This window comes from Herpailurus yagouaroundi, unplaced genomic scaffold (genome assembly GCF_014898765.1).
Source record: "Herpailurus yagouaroundi ecotype Mexico unplaced genomic scaffold, PumYag 181, whole genome shotgun sequence".
Lineage (NCBI taxonomy): Eukaryota > Metazoa > Chordata > Mammalia > Carnivora > Felidae > Herpailurus > Herpailurus yagouaroundi.
The window spans coordinates 21397470-21406091 of NW_024412412.1; the positions used below are offsets into that span (position 1 = coordinate 21397470).

The 8622-nt window shown below is 38.4% G+C and overlaps 1 pseudogene; it reads left to right on the forward strand.

Moving 5' to 3' along the window:
- The first annotated feature begins 4095 nt into the window (after nucleotides 1–4095).
- Nucleotides 4096–6344, forward strand: LOC121039739 (elongation factor 1-alpha 1-like; annotated as a pseudogene).
- Nucleotides 6345–8622: the final 2278 nt, after the last annotated feature.

Here is an 8622-nt window from a genome sequence, read left to right on the forward strand (position 1 = left end):
AGTGGGATGGAATAGAAAGAAAGAAAGAAAAAAGAGCTCCTTGAAGTTTCTCTGCAGTCATTATTATTAAGGAATGGCAGCATTAAAATCATTTTCAGGAAGTTGAGTTCAACTTATGAGCATATAGAGTTGAGAAGGGGAATATAGCCATCTCCGGTTTTCCAGCTTGTATTTCATTCTGAGATCATTTCTAACCAGATTTACTAATTTAATCCCTCATAATGTTTTATTATGGCATTTGCAGAGCAGGAACAGATTAAAGGATAGGTTGAAAGCCTCTCATTTGCACTTAGGAACTTAACATTCCGCTAAAAAGGGAGAAAAAAACCTACCCAGAGTGGGTAATACTTTGTGAAATGAAGGCGCAGAAGCTCACTCTAAATGAAGGGAATAGGTCAACCTGTGACTGGACAAAAGAAAATACAGACCAGGATTTTATGAAATGGATAAGAACATGGAGAAGGGACCGACATCACCAATCCATACTGCCCATGGCTGCCTTTCCTTCCTCTCATCACCTCCTGTTTACAGGTAAATGAAGAGCAGGGTGAATCCAGCCCAGTCTTTACAATGGTGCCATGAAAGACTCAGATAAGATAGGAAGGGATTTGAGGAGAGTTCACACATGGGAAAAAAAGAAGACCTACCCAAACTAATATGGTGGAAATGAGAAAAGATAGGATAACAACTATGAGAAATTCTTATGGGTATTTTAAAAATAAGATAAATAAACTTCCCATGCAGAGCACTCTAAATGATTACATACCCTAGTATTAAAGGAGAAATATTCACAACTAATGATTTGCATTTTCAAAGAAATTAAAGAGAATATAGGATACATGAAACCATAAGCCAGAGATGAAAAGAATATTAAAGAAGATAATTTGAGAGAGTTAGATAAATAAATTGAATATAAAAAGACATAATTTTGGAACTAATTGAAAATAATGTCATAGTGTTGAATAGTGTTGAAAATTGAACCAGTGGTAAAGAGGCTAGGAAAATAATTCAGATACTATGAAGAAGAAAAATGAGACTAAAAGAAATTAGAGAAATATAATATATATGAAAGTTAATGAATACCATTGTAGAGTTAAAAAAAAACTGAAAATATTCCAAAATATAATTTTAAAAAGTTCTTGAAATGAAATTAATGTTATAACATCTGAAAATTGAAATGGACATGGGGCGCCTGGGTGGCTCAGTCGGTTGAGCGTCCGACTTCAGCTCAGGTCACGATCTCGCGGTCTGTGAGTTCGAGCCCCGCGACGGGCTCTGGGCTGATGGCTCAGAGCCTGGAGCCTGCTTCCATTCTGTGTCTCCCGCTCTCTCTGCCCCTACCCCATTCACGCTCTGTCTCTCTCTGTCTCAAAAATAAATAAAACATTTAAAAAAAATTAAAAAAAAAAAAAGAAATGTACAGCATGTTCCAGAACAGTCAATGCTAATCTATATCAAGGTGAAGTTACTGATCCTCAAGGAAAATTAAATGATTACTCAGGATTCCAGGAAAAAACTCACCTCAAATATCAGGACAATTTTTTCACAATAGCCAGAAGACAGTGGAAGAATATTTGAAATGTTGTGGGAGGCAGAGGGTAAATTTCTGAAGAAAAATATACCTGAGACATTTCAGTTAAGGTGTAAATGTTACAGATGAATCGACTCAAAACTGCAAGGGCTCAGGGAGTATAGCATCCATGAGTTCTTGATAATAAAGAAATCCAACCAACTAAGAGATTAATCAGCACATAGAACTCAGGGTTGGATTTGGAATTGAATTTAAGCACGATTGATGTTTTGTTAGCTGAATAGAATGAAGGCAAAGAAGATCTAGGACTGGAAGGTGTAGGAGTTAGTGATTATTAAGATTGCTCATAGAATGTAAGCTGGGTAAGTAAGGAAGTGAGGGCATGAGATGTGTGATACAGCATAAAAAAGTGGTCCGGTCAGCGGATTGGAAGTTGCAGTGAGTTCTTGGAACGAGGATTGTTGGAGTGATGGTTCTAGAGGGTGCGCTCTAAAGATAGGATGTAATGATCAAGGAATGGGTTGACTGCAACAGATACTGGAGATGATGTAGTTATTAGTAGGAGAGGTAAAATGAAAGACAAAATTATTGAAAGCAGAGAGGTCAGGAAAATGGGGTGGTCAAAGTGTTGAATCTATATAGGCATAGTGTCAGTCTAATTGTTGATGGGGCTAGTGGTTGAAAGAAAAACACTATCTAGGTGGTAAAGTTCTCTGCGAATGAACGGTATCATGTTTCTATGGCATGTACTCGAAATTTTCAAGTTTTAGGAAGTAAAGATAAGTTGTCTGGATGCAGCAAGGAGGAGCAAGTCTTACACCTAATTGACCTCTAGTTTTCGTGGTATGTATGGAGTGGGAGAAAAATCTCCTGAGAGAGCTGCAGGAAATTGGAGTCCTCAGGAAACAGCCTGTAATCAGGAGCAAAAAGGGGAAATACATGTTTAAAAAAAGAGGCTGAAGATATAATAGAATATGTTGATGAGTGAACATGACTTTTAGAGGAGGAATATAGAAAGTTGGGGAGAATTGAAGTATTGGGTTTACATGTAGATGTACAAAGCCATATGAGATGGAAAGTCTGGATAGGGAGGGATGCCCAAGAAGACTGGACTTCTTGAGGTGAAACGGAATGAGGGCATAATGTTGATCTCTCAGGAAAAGAAGGTGGGGGGTGGGTGGAAAACGTATTCCAATAACATACTGCTTCTTGGCACTGGCCTGTTAGTTACTTTATTGTAGCGAATGGTAATTCTGTAAAGGTAAGATTGGGTAGGAAAGAGCATTACCAGGAGAATACAGGTTTTTCCCTGGGCCTCCTTTAACTTTTATCTAGGGTAATAACATCAGAAGAAGCATAGTTGTACTTGGGCCGTGAAGGAAAAATTTTTGGACAAAGCCAATATAACACCACTATCAAAACCCTGACAAAGTTCACACACCTACGTGAGCACACGTACACACACATACACATGCACACACACGCATACGTGCCTACATTAAGACAAATCATATTTATGGATATTAATTCAGGTCTTAAATGAGACACTAGCCAGTAGATATGGCATTGGAAGTTTTGACGGAGGCCCAAATCTGATTCATGTTTGGGTGCACGTTTGTGCGTTCTTTGGATGTCCCATTTTGCAGTTTTATGAGTGGATGATGCACTCTCTAGCTAACCTTCTCTGACTCACCTTCCGAGCCTTTTCTTGCTGGTGTGAGCCGTAGCCTCTCACTGCTGTGGTGTGCTCACCCTGGCTGGGTCTCCTTTTTGGATACATCTGTTGAGAGGATTCAGCCTGCTTCACTCTCATGCATCAAGGGAAGAAAAGTTGCTTCCTTGCCTTTTCTCTTTCTTTGTCCTGACGTTGCAGGCAGCTCACAGCATTGACTTTTGCATTTGCTCTCCTCAGGTGAGCGTCAAATGCCTCTTAGACAATTGGGAGCAAACTTCTGGCTCTACCTATGGTCTTCTCAAACCTCCTCCTCTCAACTTACAACAAGGGCTGGTGGGTGAAAAAATGACACGGTTCTCCGACTTTCCTTGTTCCAGGCTCTTCAATTGCCAACTGTTTCTTGCTGTTGGCTGATTGTAAGCTAAGTCTGCAAAAGAGTTTATGACCATCCCTTCTGCAAATTTTGTACCTTTTATTTTGTTTCTGGGCCTTTTATAACCTCAGCAAAATTTGGGGCCAAAAAAAAAAATTCCCATTTTAACAACCCATCACACAGTTATTCCTCCAAAGACTAGATATTTCCTAAGTAAAAGACTTCCACTGTCTCTACCATGTTCTCAGTCTTCATGTATGGGACTTAAAAAGGAATTAGAAAATATGTGCTATTTACATTTGAAGCGAAATTATTTCATTTTACTTGGCTGTAACAGAAATCAGTATAGTGAAGTAGCTATGAGTTGGGCTTTGGTATCAGACAGCCAAGGTTCTAGTTCTGGCTCCATGACTGTGACTCTTATAAATTGTGACCCTTGAGCAAGTAGATTAACCATTCTATAAAATGGTAATAATAATGTCCTACCTCATGTTGTTTTCAAAGAGGTTAAGATTTAAAATGTTAATGTATGTTAATCATATTCAAGAAATAATACCCATTTTATAAAACTCATCCAGAAAATTCTTCCCAATTTATCTAAATACGATGCTGATGCCAAAACTGGACAAAAATATTACAAGGAAACTACGGACCAATGGCCTTCATGAAGATAAACGCAAACATTCTCTAAAATCTTCAGTAACTCAAATCCAAAAATATTTATAAATAATAATATGTCATGATCAAATGATGTTTATGCAGGAGTCCACCTCGGTGTAACACTTGAAATTCAGCCTACGAAGGTTTGCCACCGGAACACAGGTGTCGTAGAAAACACTGCTAAACTTAAACCAAAATGGAAAAGGCAAAGCCTCATATCAACATCGTCGTCATTGGACACGCAGGTTCGGGCAAGTCTATCACTGCTGGTCATCTGATCTACAAATGTGGTGGAATCAACAAGAGAACTATTGAAAAATTTGGGAAGAAGCCTGCTGAGGTGAGAAAGGGCTCTCTCAAGTATCCCTGGGTCTTTGATAAACTGAAAGCTGAACATAAACATGGTGGCACCATTGACATCTCCCTGTGGAAATTTGCGACCAGCAATTATTATGTGACCATCATCGATACCCCAGGACACAGAGATTTTATCAAAAATACGATTATAGACACATCTCAGGCTGACTGTGCTGTCCTGATTGTCGCTGCTGGTGTTGGTGAATTCGAAGCAAGTCTCTCCAAGAATGGGCAGACCCCTGAGGCATGCCTTCTGGCTTACACACTGGGTGTAAGACCACTCATTGTTAGTGTTAACAAAATGGATTCTGCTGAGCCGCCCTACAGCCTGAAGAGATATGAGGAAATCGTTAAGGCAGTCAGCGCCTACATTAAGAAAATTGGCTACAACCCCGACACAGTAGCATTTGTGCCAATTTCTGGTTGGAATGGGGACAACATGCTGGAGCAAAGCGCTAACATGCCTTCGTTCAAGGGATGGAAAGTCACCTGTAAAGATGGCAATGCCAGTGGAACCACGATGCTTGAAGCTCTGGATTGCATTCTGCCAACAACTCATCCAACTGACATGCCTACCCCTCCAGGATGTCTACAAAATTGGTGGTATCGGTACTGTTCCTGTGGGCCGCATGGAGATTGGTGTTCTTAAACCAGGCGTGGTAGTCACTTTTGCTCCAGTCAATGTTATAACTGAAGTGAAGTCTATTGAAATGCACCACGGGGGTGCCTGGGTGGCTCAGTCGGTTAAGCGCTGGACTTCAGCTCAGGTCGTGATCTTGAGGTTTGTGGGTTCGAGCCCTGCATCAGGCTCTGTGCTGACGGCTCAGAGCCCGTAGCCTGCTTCGGATTCTGTGTCTCCTTTTGTCTCTGCCCCTCCCCGCTCTCGCACACTGTATCTCTCAAAAATAAATAAACATTAAAAAAAATCCACCATGAAGTGTTGAGTGAAGCTCTTCCTGGGGACAATGTGGGCTTCAATGTCAAGAATGTATCTGTCAAAGATGTTTGTCATGGCATTGTGGCTGGTGATAGCAAAAGTGACCCATCAATGGAAGCGGCTGGCTTCCTAGTTCAGGTGCTTATCCTGAACCATCCAGGCCATGTCAGTGCTGGCTATGCACTTGTGCTGCATCGTCACACAGCTCACAGTGCTTGCAAGTTCGCTGAGCTGAAGGAGAAGATTGATCGTCGTTCAGGACAAAAAGCTATAAGATGGTCCTGAGTTCTTGCAATCTGTTGATGCTGCCATCATTGATATGGTTCCTGACAAGCCCATGTGTGTTGAAAGCTTCTCCATCCTCCTCTGGACTGTTTTGCTGTTTTGACGTGAGACAGATGGTGGCTGTGCGTGTCATCAAAGCAGTGGACAAGAAGGCAACTGGAGCTGGCACGGTCACCAAGTCTGCCCAGAAGACTCTGAAGGCTAAACGAATATTATCCCCAATACCTGTCACCCCGTCTTCATCAGTGGTGGAAGGAAGGTCTCAGAACTGTTTGTGTCAATTGGCCATTTAAGTTGAATGGTAAAAGACTGGTTAATGATAGCAATGCCTCGTAAAACCTTCAGAAGGAAAGGAGAATGTTTTGTGGACCATTTGTTATTTGTGTGTATGTATGTATGTACGTATGTATGTGGCAGTTTTAAGTTATTAGTTTTTAAAATCAGTACTTCTTAATAGAAACAACGATCTAAAATCTGTCACAGAATTTTGAGACCTATTAAAACAAAAGTTTAGTGAGAAAAAAAATGTGATCTGCCTAATCCACCACGTTAACAGATTACAAAAGAAAAACCATATGATTATCTCTTTAGATGTGAAAAAAAGCTTTGACAAAACCCAGCATCCATTTCCAATAAAAATTCTCAGTAGAGAAGGGAGTTTTCCTAACCTAATAAGGGCATCTATGAAAAAACTGTTGTTAACATGTAACTTAATGATGAAAGACTGAATGCTTTCTCTCAAAAAAATAGAAACAAATCAAGATGTTTGCTTTCACCATTTCTACTCAATCTTGTACTATAGGGTACTAGCCCATGCAATAGGAAATAACGACAAATAAATGGCATATAAATAAGAAAGGAAGTAGTAAAACTAGTTTTATTTACAGATGACATTAAACAAAATTCAATTGTATTTCTACATTTGGGCAATAAGCAATCAGAAATAAAAATTTAGTAAGTACTTTAAAAATAACATTGAAATAATTAGGAATGCATGTAACAAAAGATGTATAAATCCTATACCTGGAACACTATCAGGTGCTAAGATGATTTAAAGAAGGCTCAAATAATTGGAGAAATATACTGTGTTTAGATTAGAAGATACAATATTATCATTTCTTTTTAAATTGCTTGATATGTTCAACACAATCATACTTAAAAATCACAGAAAGTTTGTTTCTGGAAACTTAAAACATTGTTCTAAAGTTTACATAGAGATGTAGAAGATCTAGATATTACCAAAAAAAAAAAAAAAAAAAAAAAAGGAAAGAAAAACAAATTTAAAAAGAAGAAATTTTGAGGTCTTCACTACCTGCTTTTAAGACTTACCTATAAACCTGCAGTAATCAAGAAAGTGTGATATTGTAACAAATCTGAAAGGAATAATAGACATTACAATAATAGTAGTGAACTTCAATACCCAGATTTTCAACAATGGGTAGGTTATCTAGCCAGAAAATCATAAAGGAAACATTGGGTTTGAACGATACTTTAGACCCAAATGACCTAAAGACATATACAGAACATTCTATGCGACAGTAGTAGAATTCACAGTCTTCTCAAACACACATAGAAAATTCTGCAGGATAGATCATTTGTTAGATCACAAAACAAGTATCATCAATTTTAAAAAGCTTGTATTCATACCGAGTATCTTTTTTGGACCATAGTAGAATGAAACTGAAATCAGTAACAGGAGGAAAACAGGGACACTTGCAACATATGAAAATTAAACAACACACTCCTGAATAACCAATGGCTCAAAGATGAAATCAAAGGGGAAATAAAAACCTATCTTGAAATAAATGAAACTGGAAACACAACACACCAAACTTAATTGGCTGCAGCAAAGTGGTACTAAGAGGGAATTTTATAGTGATAAATGCCTATATTAAATAAAAAAAAAGTCTTGGGGCGCCTGGGTGGTTCAGTCGGTTAAGCGGCCAACTTTGGCTCAGGTCATGATCTCACGGTCCGTGAGTTTGAGCCCCGCGTCAGGCTCTGTGCTGACAGCTCAGAGCCTGGAGCCTGTTTCGGATTCTGTGTCTCCCTCTCTCTGACCCTCTCCTGTTCATGCTCTGTCTCTCCCTGTCTCAAAAATAAATAAAACATTAACAAAAAATTAAAAAAAAAAGTCTTACATAGACAAACTAACTATACGCATGAAGGAACTAGAAAAACAAGAATAAACTGAGTCCAAAGTTAGGGTAAGAAAGGAAATAACAAGATCAGAGTAGAAATAAATGAAATAGGGACTAAAAAGACAGTAGAAAAGATCAAAGAAACTAAGGGTTGATTTTTTGAAAAGATAAACAAATTTGACAAACCTTTAGCTAGACTTGCCAAGAAAAGAAAAGGTATTCAAATAATAAAGTTATAAATGAAAGAGAAGAGTTACAAATAATACCACAGAAATACAAAGAATCATGAGAGACTATTACGAACAATTTTATGTCAACAGATTGAACAACCTAGAAAAAATGGAGAATTTCCTAGAAACATAAAACCTACCATTTGAATCAAGAAGAAATACAAAATCTGAAAAGGCGAATAATAAGCAAGAAGAAAAATCAGTAAATAATCCAATTAAAAAACAGGCAGAGGTCTTGAACAGATGTTTTTGCAAAGAAGACATAAAGGTGGCCAAGTACATGAAAAGGAGCTAATATCACTTATCATCAGGGACATGCAAATCGAAACCATAATTATTAATGAGTAAGTTCCAGGAGTCTAATATATAGCATGCAGCCTCTAGTAACCAATACTGTATTGCATACTTGGAAGCTGCTATGAGAGTAGAGCTT